At 59.1% G+C, this 16,653-nt stretch overlaps 1 long non-coding RNA gene across 1 annotated transcript; it reads right to left on the bottom strand.

Moving 5' to 3' along the window:
- Positions 1 to 2,030: 2,030 nt before the first annotated feature.
- On the bottom strand, positions 2,031 to 2,633 carry LOC139826357 (uncharacterized). Its single transcript, XR_011736310.1, has 3 exons — positions 2,544 to 2,633; positions 2,156 to 2,221; positions 2,031 to 2,063 (listed from the first exon to the last, which is right to left on the bottom strand). It is a non-coding gene; the product is annotated as an uncharacterized lncRNA (long non-coding RNA).
- Positions 2,634 to 16,653: the final 14,020 nt, after the last annotated feature.

The raw sequence follows: 16,653 nt of genomic DNA, 5'->3' as shown, positions 1-16,653 counted from the left end.
CGGCCGCCGTCCTGTCTGCGCGAGAGACCGCCCCGCCGCCATCTCTAGTGAGGGCACAGCGGCCGCGCTCTCCCCGCCCCGCAACAGACACCTCATCAGCCACTGCCCGAACGGCGCCGGTACCCGAGGAGGAGGACTCGAAGGACGTTAACTCCCCCTCCTCGGCGGGGTGCGCCGCCCGCTTCCCAAGAGCGGCTCCCAGAGCGACCAGCTCCCCTCCTACCCGGTGGCACGAGGCACGGCCTCAGTGCGGCGGCTTCACTGCCCACACCGAAGATGGCGGCGCGACGGGAGCGGGAAAGCGTGAGGCGCTGCAGGCGTCAGGCCCGGCCCAGGAGCCCCCAGCCGCTCCTGCTCCCACGCACCCCCCCCCGTTTGCTTTTCATTTGTGTATCGTATATAAATGCAGGGACAAGGAGCAGCAGCACGGAGCAGGCTGCTGGGTACGAGGTGTTCCCTCAGCACACACACCCACACCCCCCCATCCCGGGCCGCTCCGCACGAAAGGGAAGGTGAGGGAAAAACAAAAACTAAAGGCACAGAGGCATCCTGGCTGAAGCCGAGCTGTGCTCATCTACCCTTTGAATGACAATTCCAAAGGCACATCCCCACTCACGAAAGCTGGCGGCTCCGCAGGGTCCCCAGCAGACACAACCACCGGTCGGCGGGGCAGGGGGGGCTCTGCCCGGGGAGCTCCCGCAGGGTCCGCAGTCTGAGGACAACGCTCCGCCCACAGCCCCGCACCGAAACCGCCGGAAGGTCCCACAGCCTCCTTGTCAAGCCCAAGGGAATCTGAGCTGGGCCCGTATACGGTCAGTGCTCCAGAAGCTTCTCTGCTCCCAGGCGTTTCACTAAACGAGGGCCCCGTCTGTCAGCCGAGGGCTGTGGGCGTGACCAGAGCGCCCATCAACCGGAAGTGCCGGGCGCTTTCCTGCGGCTGCAAAGTGCTGCGACATGGGGCTGTGGGCACCCCGGGGCGGGGCGCAGAGCTGCTGCGTCCCCCCAGTTCTGGGTCCCCCGACCCAGAGCAAAGCGCTCCCCTCCTCTGGCTGCCGACCGTCAGCCCGGCTTCTTGCACAGCCCCCTGGTTACCCCCTCACCCCATCCCCCCAGTTAGTCCCAGGGGGTGTTTCTGAAGCCCATGGACACCTCAGCCCCACCCGGGGTGCAGGATGGGCCTTTGCTGGCTCTGCCCTGGTGCCCACCAGTTTGCTGCCAGTGCTCCCTCTGGGGGGCCCTGGATACCACCGGATCCACCTGGGCACCCCCAAAGTGCCTTTTTAGCACTAATTTTTCTCCTGAAAAGCAAACACAGCGGGGCTTTCTGCCATCCTGCCCCAGGGACCCCCACTCAGACCACACCGGCACTTGGTTGCCCATCGCCATTTATTGCAGTCGCTGCCCCCACTCTGAAGCACGCAGGCTGTTGTCCCACACTGCCAGCACCACCCCCCATGTCCCCCCAGCTCCCTCCAGCTCCACCACGAGGAGCAGCTGCCCCAGCAGTCCGTGCTGCTCCCACATCCCAGCCCAGACCCCAGACCCCTGTCCCGCCCTGCCCAGCTGCAGGCACAGACCCGTCCCCCCAGACAGCAGGGTGTCCTCTGCCCCCCGGTGCCCTGACAGGGCCATACCTGGCCGGCTCCTTGAGGTCGTGGTGTCTGGTGTGGCCCTTGGCGTTGTCGGCAGCTGAGAGGCCCCCATCATGGAGAGCTGCTCGTCCTGCCGGTTCCCATCAGTGCCGTCCTGGCCCGACAGCTGCATCGCGTCCTTCTGGGAAGGGGAGAGCGTGTGACCCAAACACGGGGCCCCACTCCGCATCCCCCAGCAACCCTCCCCCAGCCAGCTCTCCCTGGGGAAACTGAGGCACGGATGGATCCCCCCGCAGGCTCAGCATCCCCCTCCCCACCTCCGTCATCCCTACCTTGTTGGGGCTGCGGGCGCCGGATGGGGACGGCCGTGGGGTGCTGGGCGGTTGGGGCTGGAAGCGCGGGGGCATGAGGGTGTGTGGGCCCCCGCAGCTCTGCGGAACAGTGGGGTACCTGCACTCGCCCGTCCGCTCCCTGTGGGACAGGACACGGGGTGCTCAGTGCCCGGCAGGTTGCACCCCATGTGTCACTCGATGCCAGGGAGGGGTCAGGGGGCAGTTACTCACGGTCCAGGCGCCAGCATGTGGAGGGGCCGGTCCCAGGACAGGCAATGGAAACCAGGCAGCAGCTGCCTGGAGAGAGGAGAAAAGGGCTGGGGAGCTCCTGGGGGGCACAGCCCCACCTGCACACCGTCCCCTGCCACAAAAAGCCTCTGCACCCACCCCTCAAGATTGGTTCGGGAGGGCTCCTCCCACACGTGCCCCCTCATTGTGCCCCCTCCATCACTGGGAAGCTGCAGCTGGCAGGAGCACAAGGCACAGCCACTTGCTCAGCATCCCCAGGGGCACTGCCCACACGGCTCCCACGCCAGGGTACCACAGCAGCACGAGCTGGGACAGCCAGCAGGAACAGGGCCGGCACTGCCAAAGGCACCGCTGTCCTCATCGCACTCACTTCCTAATCCCAGCGGCATCGTCACGCTCTGGCTGCAGCGCCTTCTGGAGCTGCCCGCTGAGGCTCTTCCACCGCTCCTCCTGCTGCTCCCGGAACGCCCCCAGCTCCCAGCGGTCCAGCTGTGGACAGGTGACACCCTCAGCCATCTACCCCAGGATGGGACATGGCGGTCCCCAGGGGGACAGCCGGGAGGGGGCACCCTCGCAAGGATGCTGCCTCAGGCTGCCAGGCCCCCAAGGTGCCAGTTCTGCGTAGAGGGGACGAGCCCTCACCTTGCAGTCCATCTGTCTCTGCAGCTCTTTCTGGAACTGGTGCCAGCCCTCCTCCTGGCCCGTCACCCGGCTCGTCACCTCCTCCACCGCCTTGTTCAGCCGCTCCTCGCACGCCTCAAACTGGCTGCGACTGACTTTGTCAGCCAGGGCGGCTTTGTCTGCTTTCTAGCAACGGGGAAAGGCGGGAGAGCGGTGGGGACAGGATCCAGGGACAACGTGAGAGGGAGAAGTGGCTACGTGGCCCTGTTCACCCCATCACCCCCGTGGGGTTGCTCCCACCAGCCAAAGGCACTCGGGGTCACAGAGGGACCTGGCAAGGGACCCGCAGCCGGGCTGGAAATCCTCCCTCCCCCGGCTGGTTCTGCCAGCCGGCACCCAAGGGACAAGGGGCGTTTGTCACCCTGCCCGGGACACCCTTGGCTGGCACCAGGGCCCCTCGAGCCCCTACCTCATCGATTCCCAGCACCAGCAGCTGCTCCTTGTCTGCTTTCTGCTTCTTGAGCCTCTCCAGGGCCTGGGACAGAGCCTTCCAAGGCAGACAGCAGCCCGTGACTCCACGGCAGGGTCGGAGCTGCCCCCCGGCCAGCCGAGCACCCCCTGCCTCCCCTCCCCACCCCATCAGAAACCTCCAGGAAAGGAATCGGGAAGCTGTGCAGGGCTGCGAGCAGGGTGGCAGGCGGACAGATCCCTTGGGGTCCCAGCCTGGGCTCTGCCTGCGGGTTACAGCCACCCACCTTGATGCCCTTCTGCTCCTGCTGGCCATCCTGCTGGAGGTTTGCAAGGGCTGAGCTGAACTTCTCATAGTCCTTTTCGAGCTGCATGATGCTGGCCTGGAGGCACTTGAGCTGCTCGTCCTGCTGCAGGGACTAAGAGGACAAGGCGGTGCTGAGCCAGGGGGTGGCTGCCCCACGGGGACAGACCCAGGGTATTTTGGCTGGTGGCTGCAGGCTCTCAGTGCAAGCAGGACATTTGCTCCAAGGCTTTAATTCCCTTCCATGCTGCTGACTCCCACAAGCCAATTAGGGGGGCAGCGAGGGGTTCCCCCACGTTACAGCAAAGCAGAAATGCCTGGGGGGTCCTGGCAGCTCAAGCCCCCTACACCGTGTCTCCTTACCTGTTTCCTCCACTTCGGGTAACTCTCCACCTTGCTGCCCGCCTTCTGGGCCAGGGATTCCAGCTGCTCCTCGAGCTTCTCGCAGTGCTGGAGGAGCTTCCCCAGCAGCGCCCTGGTGTCCCAGTTGCAGCCGGGGCACCCTGCGTGCTCGTGTCCCCCGCTCTGCGCCATCGCCCTCGGCTCCTCCAGCTGCTGGTAGGGGAGGAGGAATCAGCTCTGAGCCGCATTGGATGCCGCCCACAAGCCCAGGTGCCGTGGAGGCTCCACGGCCCCATCCGGCCAGGGAATGTGGCCGGGACACTGCCAGGACTCCCCCCGAGCCAGCAGGGGCTGGGAGCACTGCCCCCGGGCCTCACATCTGCCTGCAGCTGCTCAGCTGTCTCCATCACCAACTTATTCACATACTCGGCCACAAACTGCTCCAGCTCGGCCTGGGTTGGCTCCTGCTGCTTCCCCAACTCCTTCCGCTCTGCCTTGACCTTCTGTCCCTTGGGCCTGGCCAGTGAGACGGGGGCAGGGGCAGGTTTAGCCTTCGTGGGGGTGTCCCTCGGCCCCCAAACTGGGATGCTCCCAGACCCCAGGCTCCCTCGCAGCCCTGCGGGGTAGGAAACCCTCTCCCATCCTTTTACCGCGGCTGTTGGGTCATCTGGCCGCTGTCGTCTGCTTTCCTGCCGGCTCCAGCCGCCTTCATCTTTCTGGGAGCATCCTCCACCTTCCTGATCTGTGAACAGCAGTGGGGGCAGTGAGGGCACAGCCCCCTGTGTCATTCTGGCACAAGGACCCTTTGGCTGCCCCCTCCCTGCCCAAACTGGCATCCCCACAGCCCCTCGGGGACTGCTGCTGGCTCACCTTCTCCTCCTGCCCATGGAGGACCCTGGCCATGTCTTGCAGGAAGGCCACCTGGCACTTGAGGTCGGCCAGGATGCTGGTGATGCTCTGCTGGCCTAGAGGGACATGGTGCAAGGGGATGTGCTGTCGGTGAGGGGGTCTCAGCCTTGGGGCCAGGCTCTGAGCATGACGAACCCCTGACCCAGGGTGTCCCCACGCCAAACAACCCCCACCAGCCCCCCGGTGCTCTCACCTCCCTCTGGGAAGAGCCGGCGCACGTTGTCAAGATCTGAATGTTCTGCTTTGGTAGATTTAAGCTGCTCCACCTGCTCCTTCAGACCAGCGCAGAGGTGGCCGAGCTGCCCAACCTGGGAGAGAACCTCCCGCATCTCCGACTCGTAGCTGGAGGTGCTGGTGGAGCCCCAGGGCTTGGCCGGCTCTTGGGCATCCCCTGGGATGGTGGCTTGGGAGCTGGAGGACCCAGGCTGCACCCCAGGGGTGGTGGTGTGGGTCCCAGGTGATCGTGGCTGCATCCCCGAGGTGCTGGCCTGGGTGCCCGGGGATCCTGGCTGCAACCCCGGGGTGGTGGCGCCGGCACCACAAGATCCTGCGTGAGCAGAGGGAGTGCCTGACAACTTCACAGGGGTCACTGGTTCCCCCTGTGTCCCTGCTTGCATCCCCGGGGAGCCAGACCCTGCAGTCCCCTTGCTGTTTCTCCATCCCAGGCTGTGTCCCACGTCCCTTCGGCCCCAGTGCGGAGCGCTTCCTGGACTGGGTATCCATGGCTACCTGGGTGGGCTCGGCGGGGGCAGACTGGCCCCCAGCGCCCTCCTGGGAAGAAGAGGCAAAGGGCAGCAGGGTTACTAGCAGCTGGGCAGCCGTGAGGACAGACCCCAGAACCTACCGCCGTGTCCTCAGTCCCCATCCCCAAACCACCATCTCGCGGGGCCAAACCCGTGTTGAACATGAGAGCCCAAATGCAAAGGGATCATGGGCTCAGACCGGCCATAGAGCCGGGGGGACGGGACCTCCAGGGATGGGAGCCCCAGCATTGCTGCCCAGCACCCCCAACCCACAGACTGTGCCCCGAGGCAGGAGGGCTGGTGTCCCCGAGGGAGTGGGGGACGCAGCCGCCTCCTGTCCCTGCGCAGCCCGGCAGCGTCCTGGGGCTTCCCCTGGAGCTGGGCGAGGAGAGAGACACCCGTTCAAATGTGGGAGCGGGATTTAAAGAGCATCCCCAAATGAACTGGGGCACGAGGCAGAAGGACGCTGGGCAGGGCTGTGCCTGGAGGCCGCGGCTGAATTGCGCAGGCAGAGCTTTATCTCTCCTCCTTCCCTTCCCATGGTTCTGTTTGGATGGCTCTCTAGTTCAGAAGTGCCTTAGCAACTCTTGGGACACCCTTCCCACTCTTCCCTCCTGCTTCCCTTCACGCTGGTGACACCGATGGCCGTGGGGCACGGGCACAGTGTGACAGGGCAGCAGGAACGGGGAGGGTACAAGGGCCCAGCTCTCTCCCAGGGCACCAGGGGACGCTCACCAGGCCAAGGGTCTCCTGTATCTCCTGGATGTCCTCTGCAAGGCCAGAATGCGCCTCCTGCATGGCCCGCATGTCCTCTGTCAGGCCAACATGCGCCTCCTTCATCTCCTGGATGTCCTCTGCCAGGCCAGAATGCGCCTTCTGCATCTCCTCCTTCATCTCCCGCATGTCCTGTTCCATTCCAGAATGCGTTTCCTGCATCGCCTCCTTCATCTCCCGCACGTCCTCTGCCAGGCCAGACTGCACCTCCTTAAACTTGTTGATCTCCTCCCACAGATCCTGGAGCGAAACCCTTTCCTGGGAGAGTGGGTGGGGGGTGACCCCAGGGGAGGGTCCCTGGGGACCTGGACCCCGCTGTGCTCTGCTGCGGGAGCTCGGGCTTAACCCAGTCCTCGGGCTGAGGGCGGCACGAGGGCAGCGCGGAGCCCAGAGGAGGGGGCGTCTTGTGGGGGAGCACCCAGGGACCAGCAAGAGCATCTACCTTGGAGACAGCTCTCTCCTTCTCTTCTGTTGTTTTTGGCATCAGCTCCTTGGCCATGGAGGAGACTTCGGAGTTGCTCCTGGTCCCCTCCAGCGTGTCCTTCTCATCCAGCTGCTCCTCTGGTTTCCAGAGCTGCTGCCTGGTGCCCAGGGCTCCGTCCTCCTCCTTCTCCTGGCCAGGCTGGGCCTTGCTGTCCTGGTCCTTTGCCAGGCTGGGGGTCGGGCTCTGCCCTGGCTCCAGGACAGGCGACTCCTGCTGGCCCAGCTGTCCGATGATGGCCTCGAGCAACTTGTGCAGGGCCACCAAGTCGACAGCCCCCATATGGGGTGTCCCGATGGTGGCGTTCAGCAGCTCCAACAGACCGAGTGTGGCCATCGCTGCTGCTCCGCTGGAAAACACGGAGCCTGATGTGGGAAGGCGGGAGCTTTTCTGTCCGGAGGTGATGTTGGAGGGAATGGCAGCCAGCAGCCTTTGTCCTCCTCCTTCTTGCCACAGAAAGTGATCCAGTCACCGAACAGATCCAAGTGCTGAAAGTGATCAAACCACCGAAAGTGATGCAACCACCAATAGCGATCCCACCACCAGAAGTGGTTCAACCACCAATAGTGAACCCACCATCAAAAGTGATGCAACCACCAATAGCGATCCCACCGCCGAAAGCGATCCAACTGCCAAAATGAGTCCACCACCACAGTGATCCCACCACGGCAAGTGATCCCACCACAGCCAGTGACCAAATGGGCGAGGGGCACAGGTGACAGGGGACAATACAGTGTCTTGGTTGCCCGGCAACAGCTGCCCCAGGAGCCAGCGGGCGCCGCCCTGGTCATTGTGATGAAGTTATCCACGGGATGGGAGATGCTGAGGGTCCCTCCTGCCTTTCCCGCTTTACCACCTACAACACAGCTGGTGACACCTCAAATGTTGTGGCAGTCACTGCAGACCCTGCCCAGATGCAAAATACAATCAGACAGGTCATGGGGAATGAAATCTCATTTCACTGAATTAAATACCCTCAGTTTTAATTACAGAGAGAGTGGCTTTATCCATGTTGTGTACTCAATCAAACTCTCCCGATGTTTAATCCGTTCCTTTCCCCACGGCACAGCGGCCTCAGAGGCGATTCCCCTTCGTGGCAGATGTGCAGTGACTGGCTCACGAGTGCACCAGCACCTGGGAACCTGGGCTGAAAACAAGGCCAAAGTGCCCAGTTTAGGATGCCTTTCCCTGCGGTTGATCAAGGCAGATGGATGCCTTTGGAGAGGGAGCTGTTCTGAAGGGATTTCTTCTGCCTCTCTTGACTGCTGGCACGAGCCAGTGGCTGCTGACCAGGAAATGTGCTCATCGCTTGCTCCCCCATGAACACTGTCCTGGCCTTTTCAGCTATAAAGACATAAACCAGAGTATGTTTCCTGTCCTCTGTACAAGAAGGCGGTTCAAATGCAAAGGTGATCTTGCCTGTAAGCAGCACGAACTGCTCTAGAGACAGCTCTTTGCTGGGGATGGAGCTGTGAGAGAGGTTCTCCAGCGGGCACGGCTGCCTCCCTTTTGAAACACGGGCAATCTTTTGCTGGGATTCCCGTCCCTCAGCCTGATAGCTCTGACATCTCCTCTGATGCCTCAGAAACGGTGCTGCTATCTACACAGCCATTGCAAGATCCTCCTGCTCTGTGAACTGAAGTTGCAGACCCCAACACAGAAAGCAGGGCTGCCATGATTCCTGAGAGTGAAGCCCACATCCCAAAGCAAGCCGGTTCTTAGAGATGGCCAAGTTTCGAGCAGCGCTGTCACACGTGAGCTGCGAGTCACACGAGGAAGAGTTCCAGAGGATGGAGCGTGTCCCCAGATAGTTTTTGCCAGCGCTGACTGAGGAAGAGGCATCCTGTCCAGGGACCTCTGCAGAGAGATCTCCAGGCAGAGCTCCAGGGGGGCAACAGCCCCTCTCAAACCCCATTTGTGCACCCCAAGTGGCCGCACTGCAATGGGCAAGCCTTCATCCCGGGCCAGAGATTCTGGGTCCAGAAGTCATGGCTTGCTCCTGGGAGGGTCTTTTTGTGTCAGCCACCTCCTGTGTTTCACCACGCATTTCTCACTGTCAATGACTTTCATTTCTTTTCCCTCTACGCTCTCCTGCGGTTTTGCCGTGGAGAGCAGATGCCAACAGTCTATTCCAGCCTTAGGGGATCTTGCAGACTTCTCCTTTGCTGTCTGTGGGGCTGGCGATTGCCTTCTGCTGCCCCTGGTTCATTTTGAAGACTAATTCCTGGCAGACGTGGTTGGTGCTGCTGAGCAACACTCTTGGCTTTTTGCTGGTGCCCAGTAGGACACCTACAAGAAAGCAGGTATCAAAAACCTCTCGGTTCTTGTGGTGAATGGTGTTGTGAAGAATCATTTAACTTCTCATTTTCCTCCTGAGCTCCTGGGTTTTTTGGCAAGATTGGCCTCAAAAAGGGACGGGTCTGTCCTGGGGGGAGGTGGGGAGGGCACTAAATTCAGCCCAGTGCACAGAAAGCAGGGGCCGTACCGGGAACCGCAAGAGGCCCGGCCAGTGCCTCGTGTCCCGGGGAGCCCTGCCTGACTTTCTGTGCCCTAATGGGGTGCAAAGCAGAGCAGGGGGACAGGGAGCCGGGTGAAGAGGGTCCTGTGGGACCCCAAAACTCTCCCAACCCATGGTGCTGGTCCTCCTTGCATCACCCCGTCCGTGCTGCTCCCTGCACGGGACAGCTGGCATCAGAGCAGCGTCCCCTCCCCAAACCCGCTGCACCCCAGCGCTTTGAGCACCCTGGATGTCCAAAATGTTCTTTGCAGCCCGAGCTGGCCCTGCCTGGGCTGGAGATCCTTCCCAGGCAGCCCCCACATTCTGGGGGTGCCACCCAGACCCCACAGCACTGGGTACCCCAATACCCGCCAGAACTGGGCTTTGAGCATCCCCTGGTGTGGGATGCAGCCAGATCTCCAGCGATGGGGAGGTTGCCAGGTTGGGACTCCAAAAAACCACCCGTGACCGATCTGACACCCCCCCAGATGTGCACCCCCAGCAACACGCCGACCACACCGCCCAACGTCCCCGACGCTGTGGCCACGTTCTCCAAGCTGCAAACCCCCGAGAGCCGGCAGAGCAGCAACAGCCCCATCGCCTCCATGGCCTGTGCCCGCGGGAGCTTCAGCCCTGTCCTGGTTTTGTTACAAAACAAGTTTCTCTTTTAGTGAATTTGCCTGTCAGCTAAAGCCTTCATGTTAGCTGCATTTTCCTGGAGAACCCAACATATGTTTTGGTTAAACCTAGCAATGGAATGCAAACTTATTGATAAGCACGGATGGACATCTCACGAGAGGGGCAACGAGAAACTGATGATCGAGAGACTGACCAACGGTGTATAACATTCCATTCACGTGAATACTTCATATAAAAGTGGGAGATCACAAGGATCTCGTCCCTTTGCCCTTTTTTTCCCTTTTTCCTCATGGCTGACATTAGGAGAGGACCTTGCTGGTCGTCCCTGCGAACTGAGGCCTAGTGAGAGACTCAATCCAGCTCCGGTTGGCTACAGAGTCTAATCCAGGACTTTGGGTGCTGGCTCTGCAGTTGCTGAGACTTACAAGATTGGTTTTGTATATTTTGTATTATTTTCTCTATTCTTATTAGTAGCATTAGTAAAACATCTTTTATTTTTCCAACTCTCTTCTCTCTGCCCTTCTTTCCCTCCCGATCGCCTGTCCTGAGTGGGAAGGGGGGAGAGGGAGGGGCAAAAAGGGGGAAGTGGGGGGGGAGAGGAGGTTAACGATACATCTGCCAGGGTTTGATTGTCACCCCGCAATCCTAACCCTCAACAAGCCCCTTCTGGGCTTCCTCGCCCCACAACCCCCAGCCCGCCTGGCTGCCCCCTCCTCACCCACCGCCCATGGCCTCCACCACCCCCTGCCCCCCCAGAAAGCCACGGCCACCATGGACGGCCAGAGATCAGACTGGGCTGGCGGAGGTGGGGGCGTCACGGGGGTCCCAGGCCAGGGCGTTGGGAGCGGGGGCTCCCCTGAGAATCGCACTGGAAGAATTTTCTAGGTAGTATTTCTAGGGTGAGGGGGCACACGCTGCTGGGGAGGGCACTGGCCCTCGAGAGCCTCTAGATGGTCTTTTCTCCCCTCTTTTTTAAAAAAATATATATCTAATGTATTATAAATCCAGAGAGAAGGAGCAGCAGCACAGAGGTGGGTGCTGCGTGGGGGGTTTCTTAATGCCCCCTCCCACCAGCATCGCTGCAGCGGGGCGGGAGAGCGAGAGGGAGGCAAATAACAAAGAAATCGATGGCTGGAGGCAGCTGTCGGCACCTGGATCACGGCTATGGGGGCACCCTGGACTGTGGGGGCACAGACGCTGTGCCCCCTGCCTCTGCATGTCCCCCCCTAGAGTTCACTCCACCTGCCCCTGACTCCACACCGCCAGGCAGAGCAGCTGCGAGCCGAACGTGCATGTGCGCAGACAAACGCGCCACAGAACGCTATGGACGACACAACCGCAACAGCACCAAAAACGCTCTGCAACGACAGTGACCCAAAACCAGAGACGGCATCAATCCAAATGCCCTGCAGGGAGGCAGTGATGAGGCAAGGAGCCTCTTCTGCAGCCCCAGGAAAAAGAAAAAGGAGCCGAACGTCACACCCTTACGAGACGGCGGCACTGCCACACACACACGCAGAGGAGACGGCGGCACGACCTAAGAACTTCTTCCCAGCATCTTGAAGTGCCAGTCCTTTAGACTGGAGGGGTAGAGAGCAGAGCTGCTGATGCAGCCCAGATTGACACCATAAGTCACAGCTGACCAGAAATGTCCAAAATGCAAGCACCGTCCAGGCTTTTGGCTGATGATACAAGAATCCAGCACCCGATTGGCTCTACGCCAATTAACACCGGCATTCCGGATCCCAGGATAGCACCTGAGAGGCCCGTTGGGCCCCCGGAGCACAGCGAGACCCCGTGATCGTCTGACAGGCACGAGGCGGGCTTCCCGAACTACACGACAACAGGCGCCGGCTGGAGCTGCCCTGCCCGGCAGATGCTGGCATCGCACCGGAACGTTCCCTGACCCCTTATCTGCCCGAAGGGGACCGCTCCTAGACTGCGCTTTTCTGTCTGAGAACTTTAAACCCACCCTGCGATTCCCAGTCCCTTCCCAGCCCTCGTGCCTCCACTTATCTTTCAGAGGGCCGAGGGACTGAATCCACCTTCGACAGAGGAAAATGCCACCTGTGCTAACGGGGATCTTCCCGCAGTTGTCGCTTTCTCCATCGCCGCCTACAGTAAGGAAAGCGAGAACAAGCACGCTATCGAGCGCCCAAATAATATTTATCCATAGTAGCCTACGGTTCATTGCTCACCTTGGCTGAGTTCTGGGAGGTACATTTGAATGATCCACCGGGGGCCGCTGCACAGGTTCTGGAGACAAGACGCTCTTCCAGGAGAAGAGATTACATTAACAACTATTAATACAGCAATACAAACCAAAAAACAACACTCCCTCTCCATTGTAGTCAGGAATCTTGGGAAAATGCAAAGCACCTGGAAATGAATCAACAAATGAAACATAACGACAAACAACTTTTCTACTACAGCTGTTGTTAAACCTTCGCTGTTCCTGAAGCTCTTACATCAAACAGGCACCTCTGCTTGTTCAAAGACATCTGCCTATTTGGATTAAAAATCTCAAAAGTTGCCGACTGGCTGAAAAAGCAGCAAAGAACCACCACCCAAGCTGCCCTGGAGCAGAATGAGCTCCCTGCCCAGGGACCGGGGCTCAAATACCCAGGGCTCCGCCCACCCCCTCCCACAAGCCCCTGGGAAAGGGGCGGGGTCATTCACCCCAGGCCCTCTCACCACCCTTATCAAATTACCTGGAATCTCCCTGGAAATGACAGCACCTGCACTTTATTGCTGCTATTGCAGCTACAATGAGACTGAGTATGGATGTCAACTTAGTTTTTCTAGGGAGCAGATAGAAAGTGAAATACAACTGCCAGCGCTCCATCTCCATTGTAGTCAGGAATTTTGGGAAAATGCAAAGCACCTGGAACCGAATCAATGAATGAAACATAATGACAAACAACCTTTCTACTACAGCTGCTACTGAACCTTTGCTGGTCCTGAAGCTCGTACCTCGAACAGACACCTCCACTTCTCCAAAGACGTCTGCCCACGTAGATTAAACAGCTCAAAAGCTGCCGAGGGGAGGGGTCGATCATTCCAGGCCCCGCCCACCACCCTTATAAAATCACCTGGACCCTAACTAGAAATGACAGCACCTGTGGGAGATTTAAGGGATTTTCTTAAGGTTGTTGTGCAGATGGGTTTCTGTTAGATAGAGATTTATTTCTGAACTAGACAAAGCAACTCCAAGGCTGGCGCGAAGGCTGAAAAACAACATCTGTTATGAGAGTGAGGTAATTCTATAATAACAAGACCCGAACGTGGACGATATCCGATCAGCCGACGCGTGTTTGGAACGTGGACGCTTATCGGGAAATAACTGTGTATATAAGGAGGCTTGTCTCTGTAATAAATGGCTTCGCTTGAATTCGTGTTGAGTTGCGTGGAGTCCGTGAGTTTGCGCCCTCGCAAGAGGTGACCCCGACGTGATCCCTAAGGAGAATTTACGGAAGGTGTGCAACCGCTGCAGGGAGCGAGCCCCAGCTGGAACGGCTCGGCTGGACCGGGACGCGGGCTGCGTGACTCCCGATTGATGGCTACGGAGTGACAGAGGAGGGATAAAGGATCCAATATCGTCGCAACAGATGCCCAAAGAGGTGAGCAGCTGGGGGAGAGAGGAGATGGAGCAGAATATTTTTAAAGAAGAAGAAGAAATACTGCGGCTCCTCTCGCATATTCTCTCTAAGAGAGTGGTGAAGTATGAGGAGAGTAACCTCAAAAGATTGGTAATTTGGTGCAGAGGCAGTGGGTTTCCTGCTGACCTGTTAGGAGTTTTTCAAATAGAGACCTGGGAAAAAGTGGGAACTGTGTTGTGGAAGGCGATTAGTCGCAGTGAAAAATATATTCTCGGCCTTGTAACCACCTGTAAACTGGTAATTACTACAGTGAAGCAATTAAAACCTGGAAAGACTGTTATGAGCATTAGTGACTCAAAACTTAAACTTGAACTTTGGGATGATATGTAAAAACCTAACCCTAACCCTAAACCCTAACTCGGTGTGAAGTGCCCAGGCAGGAGGTGTGAAGTGGCGGGGAGGAGGTGTGTTTACCTCATTTGCATATTTAACGAGGTCGTTTTCATAATTGGGTTTTAATTTACATAATCAGGGTCTCATTTGTTTCATATGTGTTTGGCTATTTATGGTTTGAGTTTTTCCTAGGGGTATGGTAATGTCATGTAATGGATTGGAATGTATAATTTCGTTTTTTCTTTCTTCCACACAAAATACCTACAAGTCTGGTGCAGCAGTAGGGCTGTGGATGCTCTAGGGGAGGACTGGAATTATTTATTTAATGTTTTTTTTTTTTAAATCCCCTAGAGCATCCACAGCCTTACTGCTGCACCTGAAGAAAAAACAACAACAAGGAAGTTTAGTTTGTATTTTATTTTTAGTTTGGCAATTTAAATAATCTGACATGCTGTCCAATAGAAACCCTGCCAGAACTGCACACGCGATCCCATTCAACCTCACCAACCGGTCCGCTCAAACTCCATCAAACACGCACTCGGACAGAGTCCGACACTCACAGAAACAAAGACCAGCACACACAGACAGACAAAGTCTGACACTCGCACACAACAGCGATAGACACCGAGTCTAACGCGCCCACACGGATGCCAAGTCCGGCACACGGACAGTGACACTGTGTCCTAGGCACACACATAGACACAGCAAAGTCCAACACTTGCGTGGCACGGAGTCCCACACGTTCACAGACAGAGACAAGGACAAAGTCGAACGCACGCCGCACGGTGACAAATTCCCGCACGGACACCAGCGCTCTGCCCCTCCAGCCCTCCCGTGCCCTCTGATTGGCCCACTCGGACGCAGGGGGCGGGTGGTGACCCCCAGCAGAACAAACCTTTCTATCTTGCATTGCCCTTCGCCATCACAATCGCACAGCAGTGAACTTGTAAGAGTAAAGCAGCCGTCTGACAGACACGCGCTCAGAACCAGACGAGGCTGGGGTCACACAGATGGACTCGCATTGTGGTAACATCACTTTATTTATTGCCCCCCACCGTGTTTTAAGGTGGGTTGTGCGGGAGTGGGCAGAGTCTTCAGAGGCACCGACGAATCAGGTGAGAGCGATGGTCACCTGCGGGAGGAGCTTGGCCAGGCGGGCGCAGCGATCGGGGGCGGCGGCCAAGGGCGTGTCGGCCAATTGGATGCGGCGCAGCTGGGGGCAGGCAGCCAATGGGGTGAGGGCGGAGGCGTCGCCAATCGCTAAGATCAGAGTCAAAGGGAGGAACCAATCAGAACCTGACCCCAGCACCCCCAGTTCACGCCACTTCACCCCAGTTCTCTTTGATCCGGTCGCACTGATCCCCATTGACCCTCACTGACCCCTCAGTGTCTCCCAGTCCCTCCCAGTGCCCCCTTGGTTCTCATGGTTTCCATGGAGATCCAGCTCCTCCAGGTGGTGGAGGGGTGGGAAACCCTGCAGAGTTGTGACCTCGTTGAGTAGACAAGTCCAGAGCCTGCGGAGGACGGGCAGCCGGATGCCTGGGTCCCTCCTGAACTCCTGGGTGGGTCCCCCATGAATTCCTGGGTGGGTCCCCCCCCTGAACTCCTGGGTCCTTTTGGGGCACTGCTGGATCCCCTCCTGAACTCCTGGGTGGGTCCCCTCCTGAACTCCTGAGTGGGTCCCTCCTGAACTCTTCGGTCCCCCCCCCTGAACTCTTGGGTCACCCCCTGAGCTCTTGGGGGCCCCGCTGAACACCTGGTTACCCTCCTGAACTCCTGGGTCCCTCCTGAACTCTTGGGTTACCCGCTGAAATCATGGGTCCCCTCCTGAATTCTTCGGTCCCCCCCGAACTCCTGGGTGGGTCCCCCCCTGAACTCCTGGGTCCCGCCATGAACTCTTGGGTGGTTTCCCTCCTGAACTCTTGGGTACCCTCAGAACTCCTGGGTTCCCCGCTGAACTCCTCGGTCCTTTGGAGCACTCCTGAGTCCCCTCCTGAACTCATGGGTCCCGCCCTGAACTCTTGGGTCCCTCCTGAACTCTGGATCCTTTGGGGCACTCCTGGGTCCCCTTCAGAACTCCTGGGTCCCCTCCTGAACTCGTGGGTCCTTTGGGGCACTCCTGGGTGGGTCCCCTCCTGAACTCTTGGGTCCCCTTTTAAGCTCTTGGGTCCCCTCCTGAACTCCAGGGTCCCCTCCTGAACTCCTGGGTCCTTTGGGGCACTCCTGGGTCCTCTCCTGAACTCTTGGGTCGCCTCCTGAACTCTTGGGTCCCCTCCTGAACTCTGGATCCTTTGGGGCACTCCTGGGTCCCCTCCTGAACTCCTGGGTCCTTTGGGGCACTCCTGGTCCCCCTCCTGAACTCCTGAATGGGTCCCCTCAGAACTCCTGGGTCCCCTCCTGAAGTCCTGGGTGGGTCCCTCCTGAACATTTTGGTCCCACCCTGAACTCCTGGGTCCTTTAGGGCACTCCTGGTCCCCCTCCTGAGCTCCTGGGTGGGTCCCTCCTGAAGTCCTGGGTGGGTCCCGCCATGAAGTCCTGGGTGGGTCCCGCCATGAAGTCCTGGGTGGGTCCCCTCCTGAACTCTGGATCCTTTGGGGCACTCCTGGGTCCCATCCTGAACTCGGGATCCTTTGAGGCAATCCTGGGTTCCCCCCTGAACTCCTGGGTCCTTTGGGGCACTCCTGGGTGGGTCCCTCCTGAACTCCTGGGT

The sequence above is a fragment of the Patagioenas fasciata genome, chromosome W (assembly GCF_037038585.1).
Source record: "Patagioenas fasciata isolate bPatFas1 chromosome W, bPatFas1.hap1, whole genome shotgun sequence".
Classification (NCBI taxonomy): domain Eukaryota; kingdom Metazoa; phylum Chordata; class Aves; order Columbiformes; family Columbidae; genus Patagioenas; species Patagioenas fasciata.
Note: the sequence above shows the minus strand (reverse complement) of the source record. Positions and strands in the feature narration are given on the sequence as shown.